The sequence below is a fragment of the Silene latifolia genome, chromosome 6 (assembly GCF_048544455.1).
Source record: "Silene latifolia isolate original U9 population chromosome 6, ASM4854445v1, whole genome shotgun sequence".
NCBI lineage: Eukaryota > Viridiplantae > Streptophyta > Magnoliopsida > Caryophyllales > Caryophyllaceae > Silene > Silene latifolia.
This window is the reverse complement of record NC_133531.1, coordinates 114130159-114144730: the sequence shown is the minus strand read 5'-3', so window position 1 is coordinate 114144730 and position 14572 is coordinate 114130159. Positions and strand designations below refer to the sequence as shown.

The 14572-nt window shown below is 35.8% G+C and overlaps 1 non-coding gene across 1 annotated transcript; it reads left to right on the top strand.

The window, feature by feature from the left end:
* Nucleotides 1–13804: 13804 nt before the first annotated feature.
* LOC141589322 (small nucleolar RNA R71) lies at nt 13805–13911 on the top strand. The gene has a single exon (XR_012520266.1). It is a non-coding gene; the product is annotated as a small nucleolar RNA R71 (small nucleolar RNA).
* The last annotated feature ends 661 nt before the right edge of the window (nt 13912–14572 follow it).

Genomic DNA, 14572 nt, shown 5'->3' with positions numbered 1-14572 from the left:
TATATATATATATATATATATATTAATTATGTTTATCTTGCTTCTTCATTGTTTTACTAACTAATTATGCGAACAATACTTAAACAAATAACATAATGGTCGATAAAAACACATACATGCAAAAGAAATAAATAGAAAAAGAAAATAATGACGATGAAACTAACAAAGACGGCGAGATTTACCCGATAAATACGAACGTAATAGACGATGAAATCAATAGTGACGGCGAGAAGATAAAGCGACGATGAGAAAGAGAGAAAGAGAGAAAGAGAGAAAGAGAGTGTGTGTTTTGTGTTTGTTTGTCTCCTGTGTTTGTGTTTGTGTTTGTGTATTAAGGGTTGTGTTTTGTGGCCGCAGCAGACTTACATTTGTGTGGTTTATAGTATGGAAGGTATTGACAACGGTTATTAAACAACAACCGTTGTGAAATATGTTTTAACAACGGTTGTAAAAAACACCCGTTGTTAAATAAGTTTTAACAACGGGGTTCAAAAATAACCGTTGTGATTACTTTTCACTAACTTTGCGCAAATTTTGCGCCAAATTATTAACAACGGTTGTGCATGTGTGACCCGTTGTTAAAACTAATAACAACGGTTTTTATAACCATACCCGTTGTAATTGATTTTAGTAAAATTCGCGCCATACATTCTACAACGTCTATTGTGATTTTCGTGAATAATCGTTGTTAAAGGGGCGTTGTAGTTGCCTGGATTTGTAGTAGTGCTTGTGAATGGAAGAGTTTTCTCATTTGAAAGATTTTCCTTGTTTAAAGATTATCTATTTTGAGGTTTTGGTCAATGTCAGATCTTGTGGTGAATGTTGAACTGGAATTGAAGTGGTTGTTGAAAGTTATATGACTTGGAGTAATAGTAATAAGTTCTCACGAAGTATGAGAGAGCATATATGTTTGGAATGATGGTTAATGGTAGTGGGATGAGTGTTTGAAATATGAAAACTAGATGTTAACTTAACGATCATTTTGGGTTGTGATGGTATGAGTTTGATGTGAATTTTGAGATTGTAAAGTGAATGGAGATGATAATAACATTGAGGATTTGGGATACTTTATTTGGTTTGAACTTGGATAAGGATCAGAGTGCGCAGCGGTTAGGATTCCGAGATGACCTTTGTTGATGATCACTTGTAATTCTTACCTTCTTTTGATCTTATCTTTGAAATTCAAGTTTCGAGGACGAAACTTCTTTTTAGGGTGTTGGATTGTAACACCCCGTATTTTATAATACTATCTTATTATTAAAGTATTTTATTAAATTATTATTTCGAAGTGTATGGATGTATTTTGGAAATATTTATATTTATCGTCCTCGTTCTCTATTTTATTATTTCTCGTTTTAATCTACGTTTGATTGGGTTAAAATGTCCGTGCACGATTTTACTATTTTAATATAATAGCTACTTTTTTATTATAAGTTCTCCAAGCGTTTTAATATGATTCAATCCAATTTGTGATCAGATAATCCATTGTATGAATTAATGGACCCAAAACCCACTTGTTAACCCTCTCTTATAAATATAAAACCCTAACTAAGCAGGCAAGCTGCTCTCTTTTCTTTCCACGTGAAACCAGCCGCACGTCCTTCTCTCTTTCTCTCTTTTGTTCTCCTTTTCTCCCTTTGACTCCATTGTTTTATATCTTTCCTTCTTCTAAACTCATACACAAATTATATTTTCATAATCATTGTTCTTATCTTTACAACATATTCATCTCCAAATAATTTTATGGGGATTATTTGTATGGACTTTTAGACTTACCTTTATGGTCTCTTATTTTAATGGGTAAAGAAGAAGATAGTTTTTTTATGGTGCTTTCATGGATTTGGATTTGGGTATTCTTTAATGTTGATTTTTGGAGACATTGACACGTGCTGGGGACAAGGATTTGTTGGACGTGTCTTTCATGGAGGTTTTCATTAATTTGCATCATTGATTTGCTAATAAGGTAACTATGTGTTTCTCTTTTAATTGTGTTTATGCCAATTGATGTAATTAATATGATTTAATGAATGTTTTGTATGATTAGTACATGTTTGATTCTTTATTATCATGTTAATTATGTTTTGGCATGTTTGTATATGTTTTAATGCATTAATTATATATCATATGTTGCTTATGCGTTAAATATGGGTGTCGTGAGCGTAATTAGAGTTTACGAATGAAACCCTAATGGCTGCATGATAGGCGGCCAAGAGTGTTCTACAAAGTTATAGATAAAGCTAGTATAACCTTGATGATGATTCGAGTGTTATAGCTGAAGTTAGTTCAACTTTGGGTCGTTACTCTAGTTATGGCTGAAATAGGTATAACCTTGGAAATATGAATCCATGTTATAGCTAAAGCTACTATAACTTTGGAATATGAGTTATTAAGGTTATAGCTGAGACTAACGTAACCATGAGGATATGACTCAAGGTTATGGTTGGAACTAGTATAACTTTGGGATTTCGTGTCAAGGTTATAGTGGAGGGAAGTATAACTCAAGGTACTGTTGAAGTTATAGTCGAGGCTAGTATAACCTCGCTTCTAGAGTTAATGTTATACCTAAGGTTACTATAACCTTGGTTGGCTGTACTTGTTTCACATATTATCTTGTGTTCGATTATAATATAATGTTGTGATTTCATATTACATTGGTTACTCTTGTTCGTATTATAAGTAGGTTAGTCAGTTATACTATCCTATGATTTGATAGTGATGTTATTCACGTGTTTGTACAGTCAGTTATACTGTGCATTGTTTATGGGCTAGTTGTATAGATGACGTGAGGTATCATTTACATACTGATCGGAATGAGCAAACGCTACCCCTTGTGGGATTTGCCGTAGGTCTATGTTCGGGATTGGCTAGAGGTAGTTGGTATACGCTCTGGTCCCCGTGTGTCGTTCGGTGTACAGTTATTGCACCGAGAGTCTAGCCAGGTTTTAGGCATATAAGCAGTTGATATACGCTATACATAGTACCGTAGATGCAGTTGTTATACGATCCACACCGTTGGAGGTAGTTGTTATACGCTCCGTTCGTTCATAGGCAGTTGTTATACGCTCTGACAGTTAGAGGCAGTTGTTATACGCTCTAACGGCGTTCGTTCTATACACTATGCTTGGGTAAGTTGAGGCAGTTGTTATACGCTCCGTGGTTGGTTATTTGGTTCTTTCATTATTAATTATATATCGTTAGCAATGTTGCTATGTTATGTTTATATCTTCATATGCCCTTGGTTAGTGGCAAGTTGGTGTCGAGTTTTCATGAGTATAGATGGTCTCACATGTTTACTGGTTTTAAATTTCAATTGTTAATGATTGTTGGTTATATTCAATTGTTGTAAACATGACTGTGAGAGCATCTAGATACTCGCGATTGATTGTCGACCCCACTCTCAGGTTGAATGCTCGTCACTATTTGGATGATGTTGCTTGAGATGCATCGAGGGACAAGACGAATAATAAATTAGGAGTTTGCTTTTATGTTTTGAGAACCTTTAATAATGTAGTAGTTTGGTTTTGGATTTAGTAGCGAACCGGATTCGTCTGGTGTTTCCGCAACCTTGAGCCTTTTATCAGTGTTATACTCTAATTATTCTTTTAACATAAGTTTTTCCTTTATTTTATAATCCGGGTTGTTACAATTAATGGGAAATTAAGGGAATCCAACATGAGGATTGATCTATGTTTGATGAAATGTGAGCCTATGAATCCTTGCATTTTTTACCCATCACCTATGTTTTCAATGAGACTTGTAAGCTTATACACCAACTCGAGTCTCATTAGATCATGCTTATAGTTGAATAGGAAGGATTAAGTCGACTTGTAGGTGTTGTACAATCTAGTAGATTCGGCTCCGGGACCCAACCCTTCTTAGGGGTTGTAAGATATACACTAACTCGATCCCATCACAATAATAAGTGCTTGCTATATAATTGAGAACATGTTTGTATGATCAACTCTCATGAATCCCCTATGATCTCATGACATCCTAGTATCCTTTATTATTTGTCTACACCTTTACTTGCTTGTTTTACTTTATTGCTTTCATTAGTTTAGAACACAACTACAAACCCAATTGTGACACTAGCATAGATTGAGATAGATAGACTTAGAACCCAAAGCACACCGTCCTGTGGATCAACCTCGACTTAACCACTAACTCGTTGTTTGTTGAGAAATATAAATGTGTTTGATGGAGTGAACAACAACTCGATTCTACCATCAACGATCTAGTCGAAAGCCTTTTTACACCGCCAAGCGTGACTTTCAAAGAGACCGCTGCATGTCCACAGATCGGCGGGTCGTGCAGGTGGCTATGTCCATAGATACGATCAAGGAAAAATGACCATATTATGTTTGAAAGTGACTTCTAAAAAGTGTTTACTTAACTATAACAAATAGTGATTTTTTTTAGCATAAAATGGTCACTTTTTATATCGTCGCATCATATCACCACCTTATAAAATGTAAGTAGTATATTTTTATTGAAGGTAAACTAAGTATTGACATAAATTTGGTTATTCATATTAACTAATGTTGGCATTCTATCATCATATAATTTTTAATTTTATTTAAAATTAGAATTTGTCTACATACTTCAACTTTTTACTATGTTTTAGAGGGTTAAGAATGAAATTTAGTTGAGTGACTTAGTTTCGTGCCACAGTACATACAAATTTCCTTTGTCTTCGATATTACTCCCTTTTCACTCTGTTACGCTTTGTTAGAATTTTAAATATGAGGCTAATAAAAGAAAATGGAGAGACCTCATGTATAGGCTAAGTGAAGAAAATGAGGGAAGACCTCATATATAAGTTTGAAATGCATGCACATCTTAATACCTCTCATTTTCCTAATTTCTTTACCCATTTTAAATTAGCTTTACATAATTTGAGAAACGAGTAGGATATAAAAACACTAACTATAGGAAGTATTTATTTAAGTGAAATGTACGTAGTATTTATTTAAGTGAGATGGTATTTCATTTCACGTTTAATTCCACCTGAGAGTTAACACATATTTATAAAGTAGAGATTACTAAGCAATAATCAAATGGGTTTAATGTGATGGTTGTCTACCTCAACCTTTAACCATAAGAACAAGGGTTCAATCCATGTCCATGGACAGTGGCGTCTAATACCCCGGGCGACCACGGGCGGCGGAACCGGGCCTCCGGTTTTGGCCACCGAATTTATAAGCTTTACTAATAAAATTCAGTACAAATCTCAACGTATAGGACACTTATTCATTCATATTTGAGGCCTCATTTTTTTATACTGCATATGAACTCTATTTACTTTAAGACGCCCCTGTCCTTGGGAATGTAGAAAACTCTTTAGCCAAGTGCAAAGATTTTATACACGGTTGTTCGACGGTGGACGCCCCAATTTACTAAAAAAAAAGTACGGATTAGTAAGAAATATTTGTTATATCTTCTTGAATGTTCTCTTTGATTCAATTATTTATCGTTATATATCGTTGTAGCAATGATTAGGTTTTTCGGCTTCACAATTTAGTCAACGATCGCCAAAGAACGATTATTCAAATACTGAAACACTCACTCTACTTGCATTCCATTGTATTTCTTAAAATTGTTATAAGAGCTTTAAAATAAACATTAATTTAGGAAGCAAGAAAATACCACAATCTTAGTTGTATAAATAAATCGTGAAATTTTTTTATTACTCTATGCGTGTATACAAAGAACTTCTTTGGTTTGATATGGAACTCATAAGCACGAGTAAATGTGAAATACTATCTTACTTATAAGTTACTATGCACTTTCATATATTTATCTTCTCATAAGCACGAATCTCTTCTATACATTTACCTTCTCTTTTCGATCTTCTCTCCAGATTATTGTCTAATACATACTAAAAATAACATTTATTTTACCCTTATAGTTAAAATTTATTCAAGAAAAATGAATATTATTTTAAATTGATGGAAGAGGAAAAGGTAGCACAGAGGGCGTTAGCACTTCACAAATCAATCTATCTATCTATATTAATAAAGGAAGCTTTTTTTGAGTGATTACAGAGACCCCAAGTTTTCAAAACTACCTAAACTAATTTGTTTTATTTAGAGAAAATATTTTCATTTAGAGATAATAATCAAGTTGTAAATTAATTATATTATATATGGAAGAAGAACAAATTTTATCACATCATGATCATGATCATAACTAAGCGTATAGAAATTTTAAAGTTAATAGAATTCTATGCAAGCTAAATTGATTATAATTAGAACTAGAAAATATTAGTATATAAAACCAATGATGAATGTCTGCCATCAGCCGGTTAATATCCCCATTCCCATAAATTAATCACAAGTTGACATGAACTTAATTTCTGTTTGTGATATACTTTTATTCTATGAAATCTAATTATATATTGTATTTTTTATGATTTTTCAGGAAACGGGAATAAAGGATTTAGATTATTGCAACATTAATAAAGATTGCACGGCTTTCTATTCCGAAAATTTTCATGTACGAAGAATGTGTTTCCAACAAATAGTTCTTGAAGTGTTGTGCGGTGGGTTTCCTTTCCAACAAACATAGTTGTCTAATTTGATAAGGAACCACTTATCCATCGGCAACCAAACACACTTCGAGAGGCCCTGAATATGTAATTTGTGAATCACTTTCGATGCTAAATAGAAAACTGTGTTTTGGAAGGTCTAATCATGCTTATGTTAATTTTCAGTAGTGCATTTTCAGTACTCATTGTAGTAGCATGTCAAGTTATAATAGATTGTATCGGACGTGATAATCATATATTATATACACCATATATACTTATTAAGACAACAGGATACGAATCTGTCCATTGTAGAAAATTTATAGCATTACACAATATTACTGATAAACATTAAACCACAGTATTTTTGGCCACTTGGCCAATTCAGTTCGCTGAGTCCGAAAACCGTCATCTCTCGTGCAGTAATTCGACATGGAGGCTTCATTCTACATCACTAATGTGATGTCCAATCTTAATTTTGTACTACAAAAAATGTCCAAATTATTAATCCATATATTATTTACCTTGCTTTTAGTCATTTAACTTTATCTATTATTCAACTTTGATTCAAATTTTCTTTACTTTTGGTCATTTATATTCGCTAATATTAGACCTTGCTTCTCAAAATTATGTTGTTGGGATGAATATGTTGTTTTTGATGGCATCATGGAGAAGTAAAGATTGAACATGGAATGAAGCCATGAAGGTAAGAGATAAATGGAAATTAATGAGTTGTATCCTTGAAAAAAACGGAATTAAAGGAAAGGGGATTTTAGTCTTTTATATGGGTGATATTAATAATTTTTGGACGACAAAAAGAAAAAGTTCTTTAAAAAATACTTCGTATAATAGATTGTGAAGTTTTTGTATGTATATTACAATTTGATGAGTATACAGAAAACTACTATAAACCTATTCTGACTATAAAATTGATCATAATCCTATCCTTTTGTAAAAGGGAGTATCTTTTAATCTACTCTTGTTCTATTTTAGAGTAGAAGACTACCACATTTATTAGGAGTAAAAAAAGCATTATTACGTAGTAGTGTAGTACGTATATATTTGTTCCACGATGATTAAGAGTATATGGCTATGAATTTGACAAGCGAACTATAAAATCATAAGAAATATTTAGTGCAAAAAGTTGGAAATTATTTTATATGGAATTCGGACTTAAAAGATAAACTTTAACACTACCACAAATCAAATGTAAATCAAAATATAATGTAACTTGCCATCCCGATTTTTACAAATTTTTATAAAGAGTATATGCCTTTTTTGAGTATCTATAGATCTAATTAGATGACTCGATAATATAATACAATAATGTGCAATCTAAATACTAAGAGTGTTTATGGTTTTAAAACTAAAATTATATGGAAGCCCATATATCAGAGTGCTTAAAGATCATGTCTCCAACGATCATATTTAAAATAAATGTCCTAATAGATGTATGTATTACCAGTAGATATTACTTAATATAATCTTAAGTTAAAACTTTTCACAATCTCTTTTTATTTAAACATTTTTTAAATCTTTTGTGAATACATCTTAACTTAACCCCGTATGAAATACGATTTTTAGAAGTATTACATATCTACAATACATTATTGTCATAATTTGCAAGGTATCCCCACCTAGATATGTTTTGGTAGGGGAGTACTGATAAAGGAAGTCTACATGCCCCACACCGCAAGAGTAATACCTTATTTTTATATTTAAAGGATAATTCATACAAGGTTTTTTTTCCTCAAATCTAACTATGCCGAGAATTTGAATGGGTTAATTAGGCTATCAAATAAGACTCACACTCCTTCAAAAAAAAAAAAAAGACTCATACTTTATTAAGGCCCTGTTTTTTTCGACTTAATTTCAGCTCAACTTACTTTAGTTCAGCTAAGTTTATTTCACCTTTATTTATCTTAACGTATTTCATTCCAGCTCAGCTTGATTCAGCTCATTTCAGCCCAATTTAGTTTAATTGCGCTTCATTCAGCCCAAAAGAATATAACCTAAATCTAACATAATGTGATTTTTAGATTCGCTATCCAACATAGCAATTAATAAGGCGGTCCAATCAAAAGACAAATTAAGTAAAGTTAGTTCAATTAGGCTATGTTCTTTCTGGCTTAATTTCAGCTCATATCATTCCAATTCAGTTTTATTAAGTTTAGTTCTGTTAAGCTCTTTTCAACCGAAAAGAATAGGACCTACTTTATTCAGACAAAAGAACTGAAAGATCATACGACAAAAGTAAAAGTAATTGATATTTTTAAAATCTATTACATAAAAGGTTAATTACATGTACAAAGATTATTATTGAATGATGAATTATAGAATATTACAAAAAGGCCCGTGCATCGCACGGGCATTAAATTTAGTGTGTGTGTGTGTCGTGTGTGTGTGTGTGTGTGTGTGTGTGTGTGTATATATATATATATATTTAGGAATAGGATCATGTGAGGATACACTATCTTTTTGAGGATTGAGGATTGTGTTACAATATCAGAGGTTCTTCAATACAATATCACAGGTTATTCGATAAAATATCACACAAAAAAACACCTGTGCAAGAAAAAAAAAAGAGATATAGACAAACCATGGGAGTGTAGGAGTCTCCAAGGCTTGCTAGTCTTCCATCATGCTATCATCATCACCACTTCCCTCATGAGAAGTGGTCACATTGCCACTTTCCTTGTCACTTTCTTCCTCATCTTCTTCCTCATCATCATCTTCACCATCTCTTTCTCCTTCCATTGCTTCTTCCTCAATATTATCATCAACTTCTTCATCATTTCCAACAACCTCATTATCTCCCACCACGTCCCTAGATGCACCCGGAAATAAGACTTCTCTATCCGCCCAACTAGGCAAAGGACAAGATGGGTCAAGGAGTCCTTGCCTAGCTAGATGTAGGAGGGGTGGATATTGAGCCAAATACGCATTTTTCCGATCTTCATGGGCTTGCTTGTGCATTGCTTGCATAAGAAGAGTCACATAGTCTTTCCCGATTTCAATTCCTTCCGGCTTGAACTCTTCATACTCAAAGGGGTAAGGTGGTATGATAATGGAAGAGGAGGGGGTTTCAAGATCACCCTTTTGTTGTTGAATGATATACTCGGCTTCTTCGGAAAGGGGAAGTAGATAATTGGTCCGGTGGACACTTAGGCGACAAATCTTCGAGGGCAAGGTGAACGATCTAGCTTCACTAGTTAGCCATCCATATTTAGTGTCAAGGGGGTTATGGGCAACCCACTTGAACTTGTTAATCATAATGTGCATATCAATAAGATGGCCACCTTCCTTTGCTTTGTACTTCTTATCCTTATTGAAATTAGGATCAAAGTGCTTAGCTAGGACCGTGACTAGCCCGCCATTGACAATAACGGTCGTGCCCTTCTTCCCATTATCAACATTAAGCCATGTATCAACCAATAGCCTCAAAGAATTGTAAGGCTTGGTGTGAATTCTTCCGATATTCAAAGCCGATTCAAGGAGAATAAAATCGAGTCTTGTGAAATGATTGGTGTCTTTCCTAGCAATTATGGTATTTCCCACAACCTTGTGCCATACTCTTATGCCCGGATGATGGACCAAAAGAGCATGACATGCATGAAAATCCTCAAATTTCTTCCCGGAGATTGCCTCCCAAAGAGGTTCGGGGTCATACTTTCCATAACTCTTGAAATAACTTTCTTCATCACTAAGACCCAAAATTTCACCCAATTCCTTAAAGGTAATGCGTCTACTAACATTAGCTAGACGAAACTCGATATTTTCCCTATTCTCAACTTTGGTGACTTTCAAAGAACTTAAAAATTCCAAGACAAGGGAGGGGTATGTCAATTCCTTTGTTTCAAACAATTTCTCCAACCCCATGGCTTTGAAAAAGGCTTTTGTTTGTTCAAGAACACCCAATTTTTCCAAGGCATCTTTACATATGAATTTGGTGGATTGAATAGATTTCATAGCAAACTTGACAAAGGTATTTCTATGGGTATCGGAAATAAAGGTTACCTCCGGATAATGCAAAAGTTGATTAATTACCGGAGTAGAGGATGTTGATGGTCCCATAGAAGGTTGTTGTTGTTGTTGCACTTCCAAGTTTGGTGTTGCCACCACCATAGCCAAAGCTTTCTTTGTTTGAAGAGCCTTTTGCCTTTGTGAGAGTGCCTTAGCCTTTGGTGCCTTGGTTGCCTTTGTTGCACCCTTAGTCCTTGCCATTGATGAGCTTAACCAAGAAAAGAATGAAAAATCTTCAATATGTAGGATGCCCAAATCGATTTGAAGGTGAAAGGCTTTGCCTTTATGAAAACAAAAATCGACTCAAAGGTTGAAGATTTTGTTCTTGGTTTTGATTTTTGTTGAAGATGGAGTGATTAATTTGTTGTTGGAAGGGTGGTTTGATTTGTTTTTGTTGAATGTTGTTGAGGGTTTTTGTTTTTATGATGGAGAGGATGAGGGTTTTGATGTTATGGGTAGTGTTTATGAATGAATGAGTGAATGAATGAAGGTGGGAGGGGTTATAAAGGGGCCGAAATTTTCAAAACTGCAGGGGTAATCCGTGCGGATTAGGTACAATCCGTGCGGATTCTGCTTCTTCAATCTTTGCGAAATCTCGCCTAAAGACGGGCGGATTTGGTACAATCCGCTCGGATTGTCTGAACACGGGACGGGCGGATTTCTTCAAAGACGGACGGATTTCAATCCAGAGATTTTTGCTTGTTTTCCTTTGCTGCAAAGACGGGCGTCTTTTGCGCAGGACGCTCGGATTGCACAAGACGGGCGGATTTTTGGGAATCCGCTCGGATTCTGGTCCTTTGTACCCGGATTCATTCCATTCGTGCACAATGCATTTCCCTTTACCATTCTTCCATTCTTCTTCATTTCTTGTGTTCTTCATTGTGGGGGCATTACTAAGGCATGGATAGCCTAGGCAATTCCCATCCCCACACTAAGGTAAAGCACTACACATTAATTGAAATCGTTAGTCCCTCCCTCACTTCTCTCTTACATGACAATTATTTTGATCAAAGTAAATAAAATTCCAAAAATGACAAAAATGCAATACAAGAATTGAAATGTAAGTTAGGGAGTTAGAAATATTTACAAGTGGTGGTTTAGGGAGGACTCCACCAAACTCTCATTCTTGATGAGATGTCAAGGGGGCATGTTCAAGGTGTTGTTGATGTTGCTCAACACCTTGAAAAAGTAATCAAAAGCTTGTTCATTATTATGGTAGAGGTCCTCAATAGACCGTGCCCCTTGTTGTTGATCATGATCGATGGCATGCCCAATGTAGGGATTAAAAATCCCTTCAAACTCGTCGTCCCAAAGACCACAAACTTCATTGAGTTGATCATTGAAAATCTCTTGCTTAGATGGAGACAACTCTCCCAATTTCTTCTCTTGGCCAATGAGGCCATCCTCTTCTTCCTTGGTTGATTTTGATGAGCTTTGCAAGCTCTCCTTGTCACAATTCACTTGCTCTTTGAATGGAGCATCTTCAATTTTCTTCCTCCATTGGAGTTCCGATTTCTTCCTTTCATCTTTTCGGCTATAATGATCAATCATGAAACATGGCTCATGCAAACGAGGAGCTCTCATGGTCTTGTCAAGATTAAAAGTTATGTTTTCATCTCCCACTTCTAGAGTGAGCTCTCCATGTTTCACATCAATCACCGCACCGGCGGTGTGTAGGAAAGGTCTTCCTAGGATGATTGGAATGTTGGAATCTTCCTCCATATCAACAATGACAAAGTCCACCAGGATGAAAAACTTCCCAATTCGCACGGGGACATCTTCCCATATCCCTAATGGTGTCTTCGTCGATCTATCGGCCATTTGAAGTGTGATGTTGGTGCATTTAAGCTCTCCCATTCCCAACCTTTTACTTACCGAGTACGGCATGACACTCACACTAGCCCCTAGATCACATAAGGCTTTGTTGATCGTCGTGTTGCCAATGGTACACGGTATTGAGAAGCTTCCCGGATCCTTTAACTTTGGAGGTGAACTCCCTTGAAGTATTGCACTACTCACCTTAGTGAAGGCGATAGTCTCAAGTTTCCGGATCGACTTCTTCTTTGTGAGGATATCTTTCATGTACTTTGCATAGGCCGGAACGTGGTTGATTAATTTCGTGAAAGGAATTGAGACTTCTAAATTTTTCACAATTTCCATGAACTTTCCAAGTTGATCATCAAATTTGGGCTTGGCTTGACGACTTGGAAAAGGAAGTCTAATCACAATGGGCTCCTTCTCTTTGGCCTTGTCTTCATTTTTCTTTGAACTTTCTTCTTTTGATGATTCTCCATCTTTGGAGTTTTGCACAATTTCTTCCTTTTCACTAGCTTTCACAACTTCATCCTCAACTTGCTTCTTCGGTGCTTCATACCTTGTACCACTTCTCAAGTGAATGGCACTAACCGTTTCATGTCTAGGGGATTACTTTGAGGTGGTAATTGCCCCTTTTGTCTTTGTGAGCTTGAAGATGCTAGTTGAGTCAATTGTGTTTCCAACATCTTGGTGTGAGCTAGAATGTTGTTGATGGTGGTTTCTTTTGCTTGGCTATCTTTTTGCATTTGGGTGAAAAATTCTTGTTGATTCTTTTGCATTTGGAGGACCGCTTTTTGGACATCAAAGCCTTGGTCATTTTGGTGATTGTATGGATTTTGATTTTGGTAACCTTGGTTTTGATTGTAAAAGGGTCTTTGATTTTGGTTTCTCATGGGTGGTGGAGTGTATGTTGTTTGAGGGTTTTGAACATTTTGGCTCTTGTATGAGAGATTTGGATGGAACTTGGTGTTTTCATTGTAAAAATTTGAATAAGGGGTACCACTTTTGTAAGCTTGGAAAGCATTAACTTGTTCGGTTGTTCCCCTACACTCACTTGGGTCATGACCCAAAGTTCCACAATTCTCACATATCCCACTTGGGATTGATGAGGATGCCGTCATGGCATTGACATGATGCTTCGATGATTTTGAGTTTTCCTCAAGTCTAGCCATAGCTTGTTCAAACTTCAAGTTGATTGTGTCAATGTGAGCACTAAGTTGAGCACCCAATTGAGTAACGGAGTCCACTTCATGCTTTCCTCCTCTAGTAGCCTTGCGAGGTCTACTATATTGTGAGTTATGGACCGCCATTTCCTCAATCTTGTTCCATGTTTGATTGTCATCAACTTCGGTGAACATTCCATTTGATCCCATATTGAGAATGTTCCTAGAATCTTCATATAAACCATTCCAAAATTGTTGCACTAAAAACCATTCGCTAAGTCCATGGTGAGGACATGAGCGACAAATTCCTTTGAACCGCTCCCAAGCTTAATACAAAGACTCTTCATCCCTTTGCTTAAAACCCGTAATTTGAGCTCTTAGCATGTTGGTCTTTTCCGGTGGGTAGAATTTTTTGTAGAAAGCTAGAGCCAACTTCTTCCAAGAATCTATTCCAAGGGTGGCCTTATCAAGGCCCTTCAACCATTGCTTTGCGGTGCCGATTAAGGAAAAAGGAAATAAGACCCATCTAATTTGGTCTTGAGTCACGCCCGTTTGAGAGATAGCATCACAATAATCGCAAAAGGTTTCCATATGAGAATGAGGGTCCTCACTAGGCATTCCCCCGAATTGGCTCCTCTCAACTAGTTGGATGAAGGCGGACTTGGCAATAAAATTACCGGTGAGATGTTGCGGTGTAGGAGTACCATTTGGTAGATTCTCCTCGGTGGGTACGGAGTGTGACGAGAATTTTGGCATTGTAGGTGGATTTTGTGGGATATTGTGTAATGGGTTTTCTTCTCCTTCTATTGCGAAAGGATTGACAAACTCACTAGTGGGTTGAACAACTTCACCAACACCCCTCAAATTCCTCCTAACAAGTCTCCTATTGTTCGTCAAGGTTCTTTCGATTTCACGGTCAAAAGGTAACAAATCACTTTGTAACCTTCTAGACATGCAAAATATCAAACAACTCAAAAACAATTAGAACAAACCTTGAGGATTTTTACTTCCTCAAGGCGAAGAAAGACACAACTAATAACAAAAA